This window comes from Varroa jacobsoni, unplaced genomic scaffold, assembly GCF_002532875.2.
Source record: "Varroa jacobsoni isolate VJ856 unplaced genomic scaffold, vjacob_1.0 scaffold_881, whole genome shotgun sequence".
In the NCBI taxonomy this organism is placed as follows: Eukaryota; Metazoa; Arthropoda; class Arachnida; order Mesostigmata; family Varroidae; genus Varroa; species Varroa jacobsoni.
Window position 1 is genome coordinate 361,559 of NW_019213783.1, and position 19,646 is coordinate 381,204.

The following is a 19,646-nucleotide window of genomic DNA, read 5'->3' on the forward strand; positions in this document are numbered from 1 at the left end:
ACAGTCATATCTGGCATGCATCGAATCGAGTGGGAAAAGTTGCTCGAGTGGCGTGAGAAGCTATGGGTGATTGAAGCCCTCGAGGTATCCCCTACGAACCCGAATGAAAGGTTGCCAGCACTGACGAGCTCGTTTGACTTCCTAGTCCAAAATTGCATTCGCTTCAATGCAGAACGAATGCCTATATGGCAAACAAGGTAAATTTGCACCTCGTTTCCTATGATATATGCAGCGCTATATAGAGTGGGCTTCTTGGGTTTAAAACACCGCGCGCTTGTTTTTGCTTGAGAACATCTAATGTTGTACACAATCAGTGTATAATGTTATATTAATTGACATTTATTAAACAGGTATCAGTTACAATAAACACAAATAGAATTTATTTTAATAAACTTTTGCTTTATTGCAATAAAATTGTTTGCTTTATTTCGCCTTAAGCCAGCCATTGCAAATGTCGTTGTTCAATAATGTAATGCACTGCGTTTATTACTTGTTATTATATTAATTTGTTGTTTAATAACCTATAATATAATATATTGTTTAATAATTTATAATAATAATAATAATAGAAGAAATTCTCTCGGTGTGTTGTCCATTATTGTCAGTCCACTGAATTACAGCAAGCTCATTTATATGAAATACCTTTAATTGGTTCAGATGCTTAAGGAATCATCGATTTATAACAAAGCATGTGTAGCAATCCTCGAATTTGTGTTTGTACTGGTATTACTTGGAAATTTTAGTTCTTTTTTACGTTTTGTTCTCGTAAAATCTTCAAACAAATAAAGCTCAATGTCTCACTACAATCGAGGTTGGGGATTCTTCATCGCCACCATGTGGGGTACTTCGACTCTTGGCTATGGAGAGTTGCCAAATTGTGGCCGCCTATTCTTATCGTCTAAATCAGTTTTTATCGCTTTCATTTTAATCAGCTGCTGCTTGCACCCCGCGCGTATCTGCCCCCTTTATTACTGATCATAATTATTCGTTTATAGTGGCTATTTCTCTGACTCATTTAGTGCATTTTCGGCAAACTGACCGCCCTGTCTATAACCGCAAAAATTCGTGGGCTCCCGTCGCTATGAAAAACTAACCATTCCCATGATATCAATGGCGACGATTTTTGGCAATGACAAAATGCGAGTTTCTGCTTCAGTTGAAAAAAACGAAGAAAAATAATTCCTGATAAAAATGAATCGGATCTGAGCTACGCATTTTTGGTAGAAGCAGCGGCAGCAACCACCGAAGCTGCAGGAACAAGAAGACAGTGCGAGGCGTCCGCGCGGATCTCGGATCATATTCGTATATGATCCTAAATCCTCTTCCTTGGTTTGCCTTGAAGTGCTTTAACGAGATGTCCTTAGAAAAGAAAACAAAATATAGCAAGACGAAAGGACCCTGTCGACTATTTAGTGAGTACACCGGTGTATAAGTTCATGCGATATTTTCTCCGCTGGTAATGTCGTTATTTTCACGCTCATATGATATCGACGAGGATGATATTGCAGGCTTCTATGTTGGCGATAATAAAATCCGTTCCGAGCTGATCGGCTCCCCTGGAGCTTACATTACTCTTTTCTCTCTAGCGATAATGTTTAGGCGGTTCAGTCGGTGAGCGACAGGTTAGCTAACCGTAGCTCCGGTGGGTTGTGAAGAGATGAGGCCTCTGCGGAGGCCATCGTTTGTCGTCTCCCATGAAGGCTGATCTGGCCCAGGCATCAGTTTTTAGCTAGACGCATTTTTATTCAAGAATGCGGGCTGCTTGCAATGACTCCTCGTTGTGGATAAATCTAAACGCTCATGTCCTCGAAGTAATTCTTATAGTGCAGAAGTGCGCTTGCAGAATCCTGACTGTCGAATCCTTTAAGGTCCGTCGAAAGAATCTAAAGGGGCACTTTTGGGTGGAGCAAAGGTGCAGTGACTGCGTGGGGACGTTTTCTAGCAGCGCCATTGGTACTGCGATTCGCAGAAATGGGTTAGTCCTCATCGTTTGTGACATACCTGTTGCAATGAAGATTCATATACGAATTTAAATGCGTGACCAACTATTTCAATTGTAGCTAATCTCGTTGGAAGAACCAGTGCCTATAATGCACGGCATTATAGGCACTGATTCAGGCATGGTCACGGCATTGAAAATGATGCTTGGGAAACAGAGATTGCATCATTTTTTCGCTACTATACTAATTTATATATAAAATAATTGAAAAGGTTATATAGTTGCCGCTTTTACAGCTCGTTCAGGCAACACTGAAAAAGGTACGGCCTGTTCTTATTTTGCTTATGCGCTGTCATGCTAGAAACTATCAAAGACAATTTCGCTTTAATGACTGGGCGCATTAAAATGATCGAGGGCATGTTTTGATGTAGCGTGATGCTGAGATCATCCTCTACTTCTCAAGCAATAACTAAACGCGTACCGATTTCACTTACAACCGTCTTCATTTCGTTAAATCAATACACACAATACATTCACACCGGCCCACACCTGTAGATTTCTACCCGGCTCAAATGCTCGTACTGGGGGCGCCCGAAGATCCTTCCTAGCTTTCAGCGATACGGGCAGATCTGTCGCTAAAAAACACTCTCTTTGTACTTACGTGTTGCATCTGGTGCATTGTGTTGGAAGGTTCCGTTAAGAAATACATTCTTATATTCTGATGTTCTTAGCTTTCTGCTCAACGGGCCCGACTCTCCTCGTTTGCGAAAGATTCTCAAGGCCTCTGTTTTCACCGCTGTCCGGGATCGAAACTCCGGCTCGGTTTTTAAACTACTAGTGTTAGCTGGAATGGTAGAAGCGATATAGCTGACTTGGGCTGCATCCAAAGGTGGCCAGTCAGTCACCTACATCAGCTTGGCGATGAGCTGCTACATCATGAACAATTTGGTGACTTGACGAGGCTCAAGTACTACGCAACAGAAAGACCACCAGATGCTACCACATTACCTCAGTCTTTATTATAATCATCATCATCATCGCTGTACATTAGCTGGTTGCAAATGCATTGTATCATGAAGGTTTTGTCAATAAGCTATATGGATCTATTGAGTTTGACTCGCTTTCAGCGCAGCCGAGAGCGTTCGCTTTCAGCACGAGGCATCGCAGTTAATGCGCCGGTACTCTACAGGACATATACGCACTCGGAGCTGCCTACCGAAGTGAAACATGTACTTTTAAACAGTAAATTACAACACGTCTACTATGAACGCGTACGACGGAAATGCGCAAGAAATACGTCGTTATCGTCTGCGGTACGTTTCTAAGTCACGCTTTCTAGCCGAGAAAACGCTAGTCAAATGCCGACAAAAACACCAACACATCGTTGTCGGCAACGAAAGAACAAAGTGGTACAAAATACAGACAAACCAATGACAAGTTTCGTATTTCCGCTGCGTATATTCCGAGAGAAACAGCGAGTTGATAGGCTCATCTCGTAAAATTGTTGAGCTTATGACCACCGTTGACTCTGCCCTTGGCGTCTCTCGACAGGCGGTGATCAAGCGGACAGCAATTGAGTTACCAAACTTGTGTTAAAGCAAAGGAAGCAGATGTTATAAGTAACAGTTATGCTGATTCCCTTACATAATTCAGACAAGCAAGCTCAGATCAGCTTAGAAAGGGACGTCGATGTTTGTATTGCATTCAGACGGGCAGAAAGGCGGCGGGCAAATCGATGCGCGCGCCTCTTTTACGAGCCGGCATGATATGTACTCAACTTGGCCGAACGACCTTTATTCAACGAAGACGTGCGAGAAGTGCGTATCTTGCAGTACAAAAAAGACGTTGATTCTAGCTAGTTAGCTTTCTGGATAGGTGCACTTCGCTTTTGAACGAGATAATTACAGCTCCGGTAACGTTGTGGTAGAATGAGACACCTGCAATTGTATCTTTTGAGGCATCGATATTATTATTGCTCTATAAGTCTTACCCTATTTTTGTTACGAGACATGCACAAATAATGGGCTTAATAACAACAAAGAGTACTGCTCTATTCTGCATACAACAATAGCATATTCTAGCCAAATGTCACTTATTATGAGATTTAAAGGGGGCGATATGTTTAGTATGTCTAAGGAAAAGTGGTCTTTTTAATCGTACTGTTGTATTCCCACGGGGCATGCTCGGTAGTGCATTAACTTGTAACTGGTTTTCTCTAGATTCATGCTCGTCTAGAGCTGTGTAGGCGATTCTTGTGTATTCTTCTTTTGCGTTTCTATAGTCAAGCTGCGCCGATTGATCTGCCCCCTTATTTTTGTAGTTGATGATGCGCGAACAGCAGCTCTCCGATCTCTTTTTTCTGGATTCTAAACGCAAAGCTTCCTACTCGGTCTGTAGAGGCGGCTTGACGATGCCGTCTCACGACGTTTCGACATCTTCTGGGGCTTTAACTGTATATACTACCTGTTCTCTATAATGGACCGTTTCCGACTATAAAAACGAGGAAGACTTAGTTGACGCTTGGCACGGTGAAAGCCCAAAAGACATAGCCAATCGAGAGTGTGATAGTGACAATATAAGCGTATTTGTTACAAGTTACTCTAGTGGTAACTCATCCCGAGCTCAAAGGACATGGCACTTTCAGATCTAAATAAGATTTAAGGTTGACGATAAAAAGAGAAAGACGTAATATTTAGGACGGGCATTTCATTTAGGCTCGTTATTTTAGTCTTCAAATAGGCAGAAGTGAGGCAGCGACAAGTGTTTCAATTGAGCTTTCGACATTAGACTTAAATACACATCTAGGTACTTATTAGTCATATAGTATGCAAAATCATATAGACCTAGAGATGTTGGACTGGCTTTAATGGCCCTCGGCTACATGGGGATGACAGCCCCTTCTGTTTTAGTGTTTACGACAAAATGTCACTTAGTACCGTTAGTAGTTGTGTGAAATACTATTAGTAATAAAAACGAATGAGCAAGGATCAAAACAATTTTAGGTATAGGTCCTTATGTTGGCCTGCCGTATCCATAAAATAATGCCGTAAGGCCTAGCCGGTGCTACATCTTCCGTAAGTTTAACAGCTATAGCTACACTCTATACTATACTATATATCTATACTATATAGCTATAAGGTACACAATCTAAAATACATCTGCCCGCTCTGAACATAAAGTATTCGTCACATTTTTATTCAGCTATAATTGTGTAACGCCATTCGCGTTTGGCCTAGTTGCATAGTAAACAGATGCAACGGAAGTTCTCTGCCGTGGATGATCCACAATCATTATAGTCATAGGCCGAAAATTGCCACAGCTGAATTTTATTTTAGGGACTGTCGGACACCACGTCCGTTGGGGGGTAAGCAAGTATATAGCAATAGAAATGTGTTACATGTAAGCCCAGAACAGATTATACTGATGACTCGATGATATTCGGTGCTTATTTCTATGTTGTCTTTGCACCATTTCTACGATAAAATTTTGTTACGTAAATGTTTACCGTATATAAAACAATGCTAATGGTACTTTTCAAAGGAGTACCAATTTTACGTAATGAAGACGTAACACCTTTCGTCCATTCATTATTATCACAATTGTAAGAATGTTATCATATTTGTTGGTAAAACTTTCCAGCACCAACGAAGACATACGTACGCCATATACGATACTGTCTTTATCTTATAATAATTTATAGAATAGCATAGAATTTCAGTGTGTACATCGCGAAATAGGTGAACTTTATAAGACTATCAGAGGTTCACGGGATGAACCGCCAGTCAGACAGATCGGAATAAAGTTTGTGAATTTAGATTCGACGGTCTACGGTATATGTCTGACGTTTTTATCTCTTCTTGACAGTGTCATCGAGCTCTTGCGGTCTAAAGCAATGGCAGGGTGTTTGAAGTACAAAAGATGATCGAGCTAACAAGAGGAATTATCCTGCATTGACGTGGAAGTGTTTTTCTTTCAGCATCACGATAATAGTATAAGTGCTGCAATAATAATATTCGTATATGTTTTAATAAGCCACAAACGTACGTAGATGTCACGAAGGGGATTACGTCGAAATTTATTTGTACCCACGGTCAGTTTTCTCATTCAGAAGTACTTTTATATTTAAGTGCGCTCATTATCATCTTGCGTTATTATGCCTGGTCCTGTGAAGTTACAGGGTTAAACGCGACAATCGAGAGGAAGGTTCGATATTTCATGATGCTACAAACTGAAGAGGTTTCATATATTAAGTCTTCAAAAAGTTCAGTCAGCGAGGTGTGAAGGATATTTTATTCACGCTTCTAAAATGCAGTACGAAATCTATTTGAAGGAAACGCACCTCTTCAAAGCAAATTAATTCGTCGAGGGGGTTGCGGATATTCTAAAATCCGTTGGCATACGACGTTCGGATGTAAAAAGCTGAAAATTAGTTAAGGCCACGTACCTCTTGAAATTAGGACCTGAATGAATGAACAGTTCAAAAGACTGTGCTGAGCTCAGAACTGGAGTGTGGAACCTAATGCTTGATTTTTATGTCTTCAAAGGGCATCACTGGAGAATATGTTTGTAATATTAATAGACAACGACAGCATTAGAAGAAATCAGAATCGATTAGAAGACGAGGGGCTAAATTGCCCCTAGTCATTTTATATAGACAGTAGCTCGCAAAAGTTTTCGACTACTCTGTTGTACTAATCTATTGAAGACAATAGTCTTTAACGGACTTGCCACAAATAAGAAGCAACTGATTTGGAGAAAATATGCACCTTTCGAATAAGCAGTGGTTGCACCCATCAAACCCGCCAAAGCAGTGGGTCGACAGGGAAATTTAGCTTCGGCAGATGGCGAAGTTGAATGAAAAATTTATAGATAGTGCTTTTAAAGCGTGTCAGAAATATTTGCCGACCGACTAACTAAGACGTTTACTTATCATAACACAATAATCGCATTCACTGTGGTACATACTCAGAAGATATCGTAAAAAGGGATAAATTTGCTGTCTGTAGCACCTCCATTATAATTTTTGTTCGTCCGTCCGTCTAATGTAACGGCCGACAGCCGTCTAACGTGCAACCGAAAAGGCACCAGGACTGATAAAGTTCAAAAATAAATCGTTATGTCAAATATGGAGCAAGCATTTTCGTGCCAAACGAAACCTCAAAAGCACAGTGCGAAATGTTACTACTAGATCTAGCTATGACTGCCAGTGGTCCTGTATAAAGTTTTCGGCAAATGTGTGATAACCTGAACCTTGTTTGCCCGCATTTTACAGAAAATGGCTGTTTCCATGTGCTGCAATCGGGTCTGTTGCTACTTCGTATGAGATTTTTCCGAATCAATTGGTTTTGCTTAGTAATTTGTTGTTACGGGCGCCTGTCACATAATGAGACATCACCGCGTTATAACTCAGCCTAGTAGAAAATCAAGCTAAAATAACCCATCGTAAAATAAAAGTAGGATGTTTAATTAAATGAGTACAAATGCGTTTTAATACCTTCGTTATAACAGTTCGTACTCACTACTTATGTTCTTGGTCAAGGACTCGTTTCCGTTAGAAGTCAAATTGTAATGAGTCTTGCGTGGCTTACAGAGGCTTACTTGAACCGACCTAATGAAACGGCAGCTATCAACCTTAATTATAGTACCTTACCTTCTTTTCCTGTTCAAGACGAAAATTTCAACCACCATGGTAGTAAACTAGATACTTATCCTTGCTATGGACACATGCTCGAAAAGATGCATAACAGCTATTTAGACCATGCCGTGTAAGATTAAGCGTTCCTACTAAAGGTAACACTAGAACGAACTCAGAGGAAACAAAGACTCAGCATAGAGAGGGTGAAAATCATTAGGAATTGTGGGTTATTGTTCCCACCTCAAAACTGACAGTTCGATCTTGTCCTGTTCCTTACTCCGAAGGAGGCACTCATGTGGGATGCGATTCGATTCGCTGAATTGGCCGCAGGATAAACTCACGACCGTTGGGAATATGCGAAGGATCCTGGGAAGGACTAAGAGAGAGAGACTACAGATTGTTTTGCATTCGATAGACTGCTAAATCGTCTATTATGGTTGATGACAGATATTGAAATAGCCATTCATGGTATGCTTGTATAGATCAAACACTAGATCCATGCCAAAACTCGATAATGTTCCACTATTCATCGTGCATACGAATTTCATTATATACATTTTGCTCCCATGTAAACCTAAATAAAGACGCAGATTTAAGTTAGGTGAAAGGTTAGTCAAACAGAGATGCGAGCCCTCAACTTTAGAGCTAATCCTATGTTAATCAGCTTTTTGTCAAGCAGAAAATCATAGAATTGCGCGCGGAATTACTTCTTACACCAACAACAAAAAATCGTTGCCAACAAGTCAAATGAATATTCATACTATCCGGACGGTCGGCCACTACATAGCGCATATTTTTGTTAACTCCAAATAAATCTCAACATAATTGCTGGCTCTATTAGATAAGTCGACAACTTACTTTCAAAATTAAACACAAATTAGTTAATCAACTTTGGTAAACGAGTGACTCATAGGCTAAGAGCGAAGCCTCAATCTGGAACAGCGTCGAAACGTTGCCAGTATACGTAGAAAAAATACAGGAATGATATATTCTAAAAGATCGTTTGTAAAAAAAATTTAACGATAATAGTGAACGTATGGATTCCCGTAGGCGTTGTGTAGATCAGTTTTGGCGAGCCTCTATTTTCTATAAAACAAAAGCACTGGGAAGGAAGCATATTTCCGCGCCTTAGTCTTCCAGTTTAAACGCGTTCCATCATAGCTTGTGTGAGAAAGAGTGGTAGCAGTAAACAGTATCAATACTTTTTCAACACTGAACGACATTACCAGATACTTGTCACCCCATCGTAAGCAAATTAAGACACATCGTTTTTGTTGAAATATCGTACATTTACCTACCTGAGGACCATTGCAAACTTCTGCTGTCGCAGGGAAAAGTTTGCCCTTGACAGGGCTAATAAGACGTAGTAATTCTTTTTAAATAAGTTAACTAGGACAGCATCGTTTATCGATCGCTTCACTATATCGAAAGCCACCCACGCATCAGCATCGGTCACCGGGAACTTAAAAGCAGTGTTTATTTAATCGATCACTAAATATTGTTGCAAATGTTCGAAAAGTTCAATTAAAATGCGAGTCTCCACGTAGACTAGCTAAATGGAAACCAAGGCCATCTTTGACGTCCGGAGCATCGATTATACACACGCCTCGCTATCAGCAAGCGGCCTGCTCTTTTAGACGGCTTGCTCTTATAACTAGCTAGCTTAAGCACCTACACTTCCTTAAATTGAGGCTAGTGAATCAACTTCCCTTATCTAGAGATAGTAAAATGAATTCCTCGCTTAACAAAATGACGAGTGCATATTATCTTGCTTTACCCGAGATGTAACTCCATCAGCCTGGTTATTAGGATTGCGGCGGTACCCCTTGACGAACTTAAATTGTTAAGTACATATCTTGTTTGCTTTAGCAAGACACTAATACAGCATTCGATCACAGTTTATTTTGAAGCGTATTAATATAAAGAGGAAGCAGATTTTATACAAATGTCCAGTACGACGAAACAGGTACTCTCATGTTTCACCAGGGGCGTGCATAGGAGAAAATCATTTCCAGAGATCGCTTTTGCATGCTTGACTAGACTGTCCTGTTTGGGGTTAGGTACATCGACCTAACATGCCAGACCCCGCCACCTCACATTTTATCGGGCTATCCCAACTCAGTCAAAAAACTAGTCGTTACCTACATGTTACCGTTATAAAAAAAACCAGATATGATTGATTACTAAGTTGTATTTGAAGCTGGTGGAACACCTTTGTCGACCATCGTATTGAGCAAGTTAACATTTTAGGTCCTCTATCATAACAAAAGGTGTCGAGAAGGCTGTGATAATCAAACACTACTAATACTAATAATAATATCGTTCATTTTGCAAGCTTTTGTGGCTGGATCTCTCGGTGCATGATTGAAAGCGTCCCCATCCGGTTTAGGTTTAATAGTAGAGTAACTGGTTCTTGGGAAGTGTATAACATTTGAGAAACGTATCTGCACTGCCTGACGGCATAGGCGGTATAAATATGATGCACCACCAAACGTATAGTCGAAACACAGCTGACACCTCACCCACGCACAATACGGAAACATTCGCTAAGGCCAAACATGCCTTCATGACAGGAACAAGTAGGCTTTGCCTGACATTGGCCATACATTTTTTAGGCGTAAATTTTAGCTGTTGTATTTACCCATTTATACATCAACGCATGACCGACCATAAATTGAAAGAATTGATGTAACGACTATTTGGAATTTGGCGAGTTATAGGAGCTATCAAAAAACCTAGAAACGTTTTAAAAGTATTATGCGTCAAAAGTGAAACGACGAATGGCTGTTAGCATTGGATAGCGATAGGTCTCAGACCCCTAACAACTGTAGCATTAACTTAGGCAGAAATTTCATCCATCGGCTTCAATACCGGCAAGCCATCGAAGGGAGCAATGGCAGCAGTATGTCTGTCACGAAGTTCAGTCATTCAAGAAGGGGTCGGAAAATCTGAACCTTTTTGGGGCAACGATTTCTTTCATTCACATTTGAATAAAAGTTCATTCCGCATTTTCCGTGAGCGGGTACAAAATCCTATCGACCAAAGCTAACAAATAGGGCCTGGGATTCGTACACGGTCCAACACCTTTAAGCTTTAAGAGACTTCGTTTGGAACCCTTTACAACCGCTATTTTACTGGCCACTGCGATGTGAGCCTGTGGCGCGGCGCGCAACAACCAAGGGGCTTCGTTCCATTTCACGAGTTATGCTGAAAAAGCCACGCGCATTTCCCCTTAGCATTGGTACTTGTACGCGACATCGTCAACGCTTAAACAGTGGACATCATTGTCCTCATATAAAATATAGTAGGTTGTTGTTTTGGCCTGTACAGAGGTAAAACTGAGATAATTTTTTGTCACCTGTTCACTCGACCTTTGATCTAATAGAACATCGTCTCTCAGACTTTGAGAGCTCTAAGGAGCCTCTATGAAATCATACCTATTATTATTATTATTATTATTATATTTTTTCCATCTGTAACTCAGCGTAAATTAGAACCCAAGGCGTTCTAGTAAATTTACGTGAATCCCAAAAATTGCGAGCATTTAAAAGGGGGTAAGTGACAACGAGAAAGACGAGGAAGAGGAGGAGGAGGAGGAGGAGGGAAAAAATGCTTCTTCATTGCCTTTATCACAGATCTTATCGAAGCAAAATCAATCACATGCAAATGAAACCCGATTTCCGCTCGTGTAGAAATTCATAAAAAAATAATCGACCTGTGTGTCGTTGCTTTCGCGTCTGCATGACAGATACGTATTTAACATAGATCATATTTAAGCGATGTGTCCCGTCACCAGCAATACGGCTTGTGTAGAGCATGTCGACTATAAAGAAACGACATGTCTTCACTTATGAAAATAGACGTTTGCCCGATTTTTTCTAGTTTCTTTAAAAGCTAAAGTACTTAGGCGCTAAGTGTGTTTATGATGTATGCTTATGTATATGTATGTATAGAAAAAAAATCCCATTGCTGCGAACTAAACAATCGGAATGATACTAGGAAGGTATGCTGCGAAAGCCTATTTCGAAACCGACCAAGCTAACTACCGCAAATGAACCGCAGAGTCGTAACCAGTACTTAATGAAGTCTTTGTTCTACTCCATAATTCAATACCTACCACTTTTCTTTCTGTAAGGACAATGAGTGATAAATACTGTCCAGTTGTTCAAATCATGGTCTGATCAATCTTTTCTGTTATATCCGAACCCAGTTGAAACTTATTTCGAGATAGGGGAGCCTTATTGACTGCCATGCGTGCGCGTCTGTGTGGCAGCGGGAGATTGAAGACAAGAATAAGAGCAAGTCTTTATTTTTTCATTGGGAAGGGCGATCAAAAATAGATTTTGTCCCGCCCTCAATAGTCCCACAGAGCGCCTGACGTTGAATCATGTAGCAGCTTGGTTCCTTCAGTGGCGGCTCGTGGCTGGCTCGCTGGTGGGCAAGAAACGAAGATGATTTGGATTTTTAAGGTGAATTAGAAAAAAACAGAGCTTACTGTGCCTATCACCCGTTAGGCAAATTCGTGCACGACCAATAGAAGTTAAGCAAATTTGAAACTTCGCTTCGACTATGAGGTGCTAGTGGTAAGGGTTCGATTGAATCCCTCATGCAGCTATCGGGAACACCCTATGGACACCTTTCTAGGAGAACGAGTCAGGATTAGAGGTTAGGGAAGATCTAAGACTTCATTTAGGGACGGCAATCGTGGCAGGGAAGAAATAAAAAGAGAAAGCGATGACAAAGCTTTATGATACATCTGTCGTTCATGCACTGAAGAGAAGCAGATCCTGTCGATTTAGTGATGAAATCATTATTCAATGATTATCTTACGTGAGTTATCTACATTATGGTCTATTGGAAAGCCGCAAGTTCATATTCAGTTTAGCCATAGAACTTTGAACATTAAGCTTTCGAATACACCTCACATATAATTTATAAACTATTTCAATGGGCATGTATTATATCTGAAGTGACTTGCGAAGTCAACGGCGAAAGCAAATGTCCATGAGGGAAGGAGGCTCCTTACGAGTAGGTACGGCTTGATCTTGTTTTGCAGCGCGCAATTTACGTAATCGTCCCGTTTTTGTCGTCTCATATTTTACTCTCTAATTGCAAATATTGTTTACCTAACATCTTCCTAACTCTTCTCTAAAACTGCCAGGTATATTTGCGTATTCAACCAACGCGAGAATTCTAATTAGAGAAAATTTCCGCTACGAATTTTCCAAAAGCGTAGACAAACAAAACCCAGAAAGTCAAATTAAAGTTAGTGCTTGTTCTAATCTTCGTTAATATTTCGTGGCGCCTATCCGCGCGTACTTCTCTCGTCGAAGTTAAATGACCGATATTAGAGCAAACATCATTTTGCAGGTTTTTTTGGCTTCTAACAAGTGACGCATCTGAGCGATAGGGGCGCCCACTTCAGCATCCCGATAATGGCTAAGCGTCACCGTAGCATCTTTCATAGAATTCAGTTGTCGCTTTCCTCGGACCCAGATATTCCAGCTCTATCTGATTTTGGTTCGAACCGGACACAGCGTCTAGTGGAACGGGTAAATACTTCTACACAACCAGTCATAGTGGAAAGGCTTTACTACAAGCAGTACTTTGTTACTGGAACAAGTCGAACTAAATAAATATGCCATGATGAGATTACATTATGGCATATAGCTAAAAAATATCGTGTACATTAAATACCGACGGACAAATATTAACGATCCACTGTGATATGATGAGGTGTCGTGGAATTCAATCGGTGAAGATGACTCGAACTTCTATTCAGAAACGCTCATTTACTCCGTGTTCGTTTGTCTATTTTTCGTTAAATTTGACTAAGATATAAAATTAACATATGGATATGGAGTTTATGTACAATCCAGTTTAACGTCTAGTTTGCTAGCTCTCCGAAAAAACAAAAAAATGTCGTGAAGAAGTGTCACTTCCGAAATCCGAGGGACAGCTAAAATACATCTATACTGTGGAGAAGAAATATGGCTGAGGCTATCAGCAGTAGATTTTGAACAGATCGCGTTCCTCTTTATTCAGAAATATCGCTTTGTTCAAACTTGATAAGCCTACGTACGCCGATATATCGATATAAGGGTAACAATGAGTCGTATCACAACACTGTAGCAGATACAGATCGAACAACTCCAAACGAGAGGTATCGAACTCAAAAGCCACAAATAATGAGGCGCAGCTATTAGGTTCACTAGTATGTGTCATTGCATTCAACGAGGCTGCCATCACGGAGCAGGGGGCGAATAACGAGCACTTCTAATACTATTAGTTGAGTTGAACCCACGATTTAGCAGAGGCTGCTACTTCGTTTTTCCCCATAATAAAAGCTGGGGTAACACGGAGAACACCTCCTTTACGACCTATCCTTGTCCGTAGATGACTGATATATATATATATATATATATATATATATATATATTATAACGTGTACAGCGTCACGATATAAACACAACGTTTATGTAGGATGTCAAGGAATACCACGGTCCATCCAAACCTCATCACAACGTGTTACTGTGCTTTTCTGCTTAAAAACCACCTGATGGTTCAAATAAATCCATATAAACTGAAATTAGCTAGCGCATACTTCATTTTGGCTTTTGTGTGTCGTATAGATGATGGTACGTGTTGCGTTTTTACGACGGTCTACCCCATTAGGGGTAGTTAGGATGTGGTCATAATGACTTGTGCCAGTTCTGATTATTTCAAGTCTGAAGATCGTTCTACCTGGTCAAATCTGACTCTCGCTTATGGCGTGAATAATTCTGTGATTTATTATCATCTGAATTTATCGAATGTTAGAAACACATGTGTCTGCCATTTTTGTTAAGGGTCAGTGTCAGCGTTAATAGCTTATTGGCTGTCCGATTACTGAATAATTGTGGTATCGGATTAATACGTGGAGCTACAATGCGCTCGTTGATAAACAGTGGAGTCCGTGGAAGTCGTTTCATTCTTTGAAACGGTATCGTTTGACTGAAAATCAAGCAATTAGAAATTATGTAATTTCTGTATTACCCATTTTGTAACAGATTCGCTCGTGAGGTTTCGCTAGCTGCAGCCGATCTTGGAGCAGCCCACTTTTTAAAAATTTGCAGAACTTCAGACGTCAGATCTCCGCTAGAATTATTGGCCTGCAAGTCAACTAGAAGCGTGTGTTAGTTCTCCGTTTTTGAAGAATACTTTACTATTCTCTTTGCGCAAGACGGTATCTTACAAAGGGCTTTCTAGCAGTTAGCAGCAGCAGTAACCTTGTTTGAAGGTCGGACATTCATTCCATCCACTTGCCACAACTCAGCCATGTCTCCTGCCAAAATTCAACCGAATGGCAATCTGGGCATCTGTGCTACCTACCTGTTAGTAGAGTTATGAGCAGAAGACCACTTCCAATTGACCCGATCCTTGGTATGGCATGTCGGTCCCGTTAAAGCCTCCTGTATTCCGCGATTATGCTGACATTTAGGGTGATCGGTTAAAGGGACCAATTATAGCAAACTCGCATGTCACGTCGCTGTTGTACCCTGCTTATGTTTTCGCCGATAATTTAAAATTACTATAGCAATGGCAAGTCAACGAAGGCGGAGATGACAGCATCGTCCGGAGTTATTTATTCTTAGGCTTACCTTGTGCGTAGTTACCTTATTTGGGTGTGCTCCTGTCAGGACCCCATAGGCTACCAACGTTATCGCCGTCATGTGGTGCGTCTTCGAGGATGTATCCAGGTGTCCGCTCATGTTGGAAGAATTTCTCAGATTAACCTGGCATAGACACATGTTGTTATTGCCAAACGAGTTTTTTCTTTTTTTTTTTTTGTATAATACCTTTGCATAAAAACTTAGGCGCTGAAAGTTGAATCAATCATAAACTTCACTATTGAAATCGATGAGCTTCAAAGGATAACTGTAGGTTAGACTCTAATGGGTAATTTTGTGATTTTATTTTACATTCCTATGCTATTTAGGGTTACTGATAAATAGCGGTTTTCAAATCTTCGGCTTAATTTTTGCCTTCGAGGTTTGTTTCTGACATGAGAGCGCACGTAGTGTCAATCTTTGTGCCATGATATCACCATGGTGTCTTTTAGAGGATTCTAAAAGATTTTCGTACATCGTCATAACGCTGCTTGATGGTTCTAGTCATTCTTAAGCTCAGGAACAACTTTGGCACTAGTTAAGTGTATAACAATTCTTATCTCTGTGGGAAAGATTGCAGTTGCAGTTATCTCATTGCGTCTACTGTTCGTCTTGGCACTCGTAGACGTTTTAACGGCGAGCTCTGTTAAACCACACTGATCGATGAGGTTTATATTATTTTCGCGTATGAGTTTTATCGTCCTAGCCTAGAAATATTCGAAATAATATTCTAGGTTGTCCTGATCTGCGAAATGTAATATCGAGATGTAAGAAAACGTAGCTAGTTTAAGCCATATATATCGGTTATAGAACACGCGACATCAAACAGCTTTTACCAAAACTAATACGAGCGGCTCATCTATAAGTCTTTACCCTTAGGAACACTCAGTGCTTAAATACATAACATCCCCTTTGGGTACGAACTAATTTAAAGTGTTTCCCAGGCAGTACTTCTGTATCCTATTGCTCAGGAGCCGATCCAAGTAAACCAAATAGAGAAATATGTAGTAGGCAAAAAAATAAATATATTGCTAACTCTGTCAAAATGCCGACACCTTTGACACATGCATGTCCGTAATTATATTTTAGGAAAAATTAACAATAAATTTCAACTACAGAAAGACGTTCACGATCTCATTCGCATTAGAGAGATTTGCGCTATGTTTTTTTTTGGTGCCCACTACTGCTCCTGGCTCATCCACAAATTTATCATGTACATTCAAATTTAACATGAATGGTTCTTATATTATCCGGTGTTCCTTTTACTAACTATATAATTTGCACGTAAAAGTTCAGCTAAACCCCATTCGGATGATGCAACATGCAATGCCGTGTCCTGTTAGTAATTAAATGTTTGTACGAAACAAAAACGTCAACGGAAGAACTTATCTGAATCGCCCATCTGTTCAGAATTGTTCTTAACTGAAGATAACGATGACGAGGAGTTTTGATTAGTTTTTTGTTGAAGCTCTCACGTGAGCTTATTTTACGGACGCTAAATCACCGATATTCATTTATTCTGTTTTTGAATGAATGATGCTACCAAACGTGTGGGTTGTTCTCAAAAGTAGTCTATATCAGACCTTTTCTCTGACTTAGGTAGACTAAAACGGCCAATTAATGTAGAAGTTCTCGATGGGACTACTGCTCTTCATACAGTGTCGAAACGCGATCAGGTAAAAATCCTACAATGAAATATGACAGAATGAGTTTTTCTTGTTTTCATTAGCATGATCAATATTTTCTATTCTTTTACACGCTTGCTTTGCCCAAGCTTGCTTTGCTTAGAACCATCGTCGAGTATTATATGATTATTTACCAAACCGAATTCCCGCTCTAAATCCCTTTGCTGACCTCACAGCTTTTTTCAACAGGTCATGGCTGTTTTTGGGCAAACGCTTTGTCGCCAGCACCCCTGAAAATTTCACTATTTTTCCTCCGTTCCTCGCCTTTCCTGTCTGATTTTCCCTTTTAATCGCCTTCGACAGCCATTCGCTGCTCCTTCTTACTAATCTGGTTTCGCATCTTTGTGCTACAGCTGTGATGACGGCTTTTCTGTCTGCCAGACAAAGCGTTTCAGTTTGTTGTTGAGCCAGTCATAAGAATATTGAGTCGCTTTCTCTTCGTGCTTTGGCCGCTTCCCCTCTTGGGCTAATGCTTTAAAGGCGACCCCCTATTTTTTGTTTCGTTTGAGGGTGATTCGAAGTCAGCGAATAGTCTGCATGAACCGGATTCTTGAACAAACAAACAGAAATATAGCCCGACGGCGACGGCGACGGCGACGGCGACGGTACAAATCATGCTGCCCTGTCGGACCAGCACGACCGCCTTCAATACAACGAAAAACACAATTCTACCGTTTGATCAGAACTGATCTGCTACCCAGCTGTAGCGGCGGTGGCAGCACCAGTCACGGTGACGGATACTGTGTAATATCATTTACAAAAGAACCAGTATACCTCGCAAAAGTACAGACGGCGGCAGGGGGAGACGTGGATAGAGAAAGCAATGGCACTGAAGATAGAATACAGAGCCATGTAGGAGAGGCGTAGAATCCCTACGTAGTCAGTGCTAAAGGCCGTGGCTACGGAGGGCGAGCCTGCAGAAGTGAATCACTGGCAGGAAAACAAAGTCCGATTTAACAGGAACGTAACAAGTACCGCGGCAGCATCAGTAGTCAGAAATCTGAGGCACGCCAGTTGCACAAGTACGAGACGGCGATAACTGAGATAGAGCGAAAAAGATACGAAACGAACGGAAAAGAACATACAGACGCGACGCCAGACGAGAATTTTTGTCTGCTGGTTTCAACTGCGGTTGGTCCTCAGTTGTCGGTTGCCGTTAGGCCGGTCGTATACTAGTGATCGTTGACGTCGACTTAGGTACCGTGCTCAGAGGGGGGCTTGTGTCCCCTAAGTTGATTACAACTTAACTTGACCCCAAGATAAAGACAGCGGGTAAGAGAAGAGACGAGACGAACGAAGTGGTGCTACTATTTGCAAACCGTACTGACGATTGGATCAAAAAAAAATGACAGATCTAAACATCAACACGAATTGAGTATATGGCAATGGTCGAAACAGGCGGCGATTGACCCATACGATTAGAATCAGGTGTAAAGTCGGAACCGTTTTCTGTTGACAATTTGATTCCAATTTATGCTTATAAGAGATCTGAATATAAGCTGCTGCTAATTGGTCTGCCAGTACTACGACGAGCAACTACTCTTTTTGCATGTTTGCTCAGCCATTGACACGTTTATAACGTTCCTCTTATGAGCGGCTTAAAAAATCGGCTCTGTGTAGAAAATTCATCCATATGAAGATATAACATAGTGTATCTACTAGAATATTGTTGTGATTAAAAAATTTCAATAGATTTGTTAAAGTTAGGAAAGTTGTTTTTTGCCTAGTGAAGAACATAATAGAGCCAATTGCTTGAATTAACTATACATACTTGACATAAGTGTACTGAACAAATAGACAGGTCGTTGATACTTATAAACAAAGTAATAACATTCTCATTTAGACTTCATACAACAATACAAACGCGCGTCCAAAAGTGTCTCCGAATGTAACGAGTCCCGCTGTTTGGTCAAATAGTTAATTAGAATTCGCCCCCTTTTCGTTCTAGCTGTCGCATTTTTTTTTACCATATATGTATAACCGACATAGAGTAGGCATCGTGCCAACTTGTTTTTGATGACAACAGTAGCCGAGGTCCTGTATGTCTTCACATCAGATCGGTCGTCAGTTTATAGATCAGCCATTGCTTGCATCCTGATATGTTCAATGAAAAGGAAGAGATCTTTGACTTTCCCGTTCCGTTGTTAGTTCTGTGCGTTAGCTATCGCTCGCGCTCTATCTAAACCTTAATCGGTACTTAGGTGTCACGTCGCTATAGTATCGATTCTCCGACTGCAAAAAAAAAAACACCAGATCAGATTAATGAAGTATCGCGCGGGGCCTATGTCGGCTACCTTCACCGACATAGGCCGACACATTATACCGACAGCATTCAGATCTTTGACATTGATCATCGTAGCGGATGCACTCCTGCTGAAGTAGCATCAAGCGATATGGCTACCGTAGCAGCTTATGTTGACGGGTTTGAATATTTGATAATGGCGCAGCTAGACATGACTACAATCATCATTTAGAGCAAGAAAAGGCAAAATACTACTTTTAGAATCAGACAGCCAATCAGCAAAACGTTATATGGCGGCAAATATAATTATAGAGAGACACAAATAGATGACTAGAGTGTTCTTCAAGCGACTTCGAATCTCATTTCAAGGCTTAGTCCGAGAATTGTGTGTTCCGGTGCCCACCATGTTGGTCAGGCTTAAGTTAGCCTGCCAACATAAGAGAGTGCAATAGTTGGTTCAATACGGTCTCGATCTATAGTATCTTCTTTGAAGTAG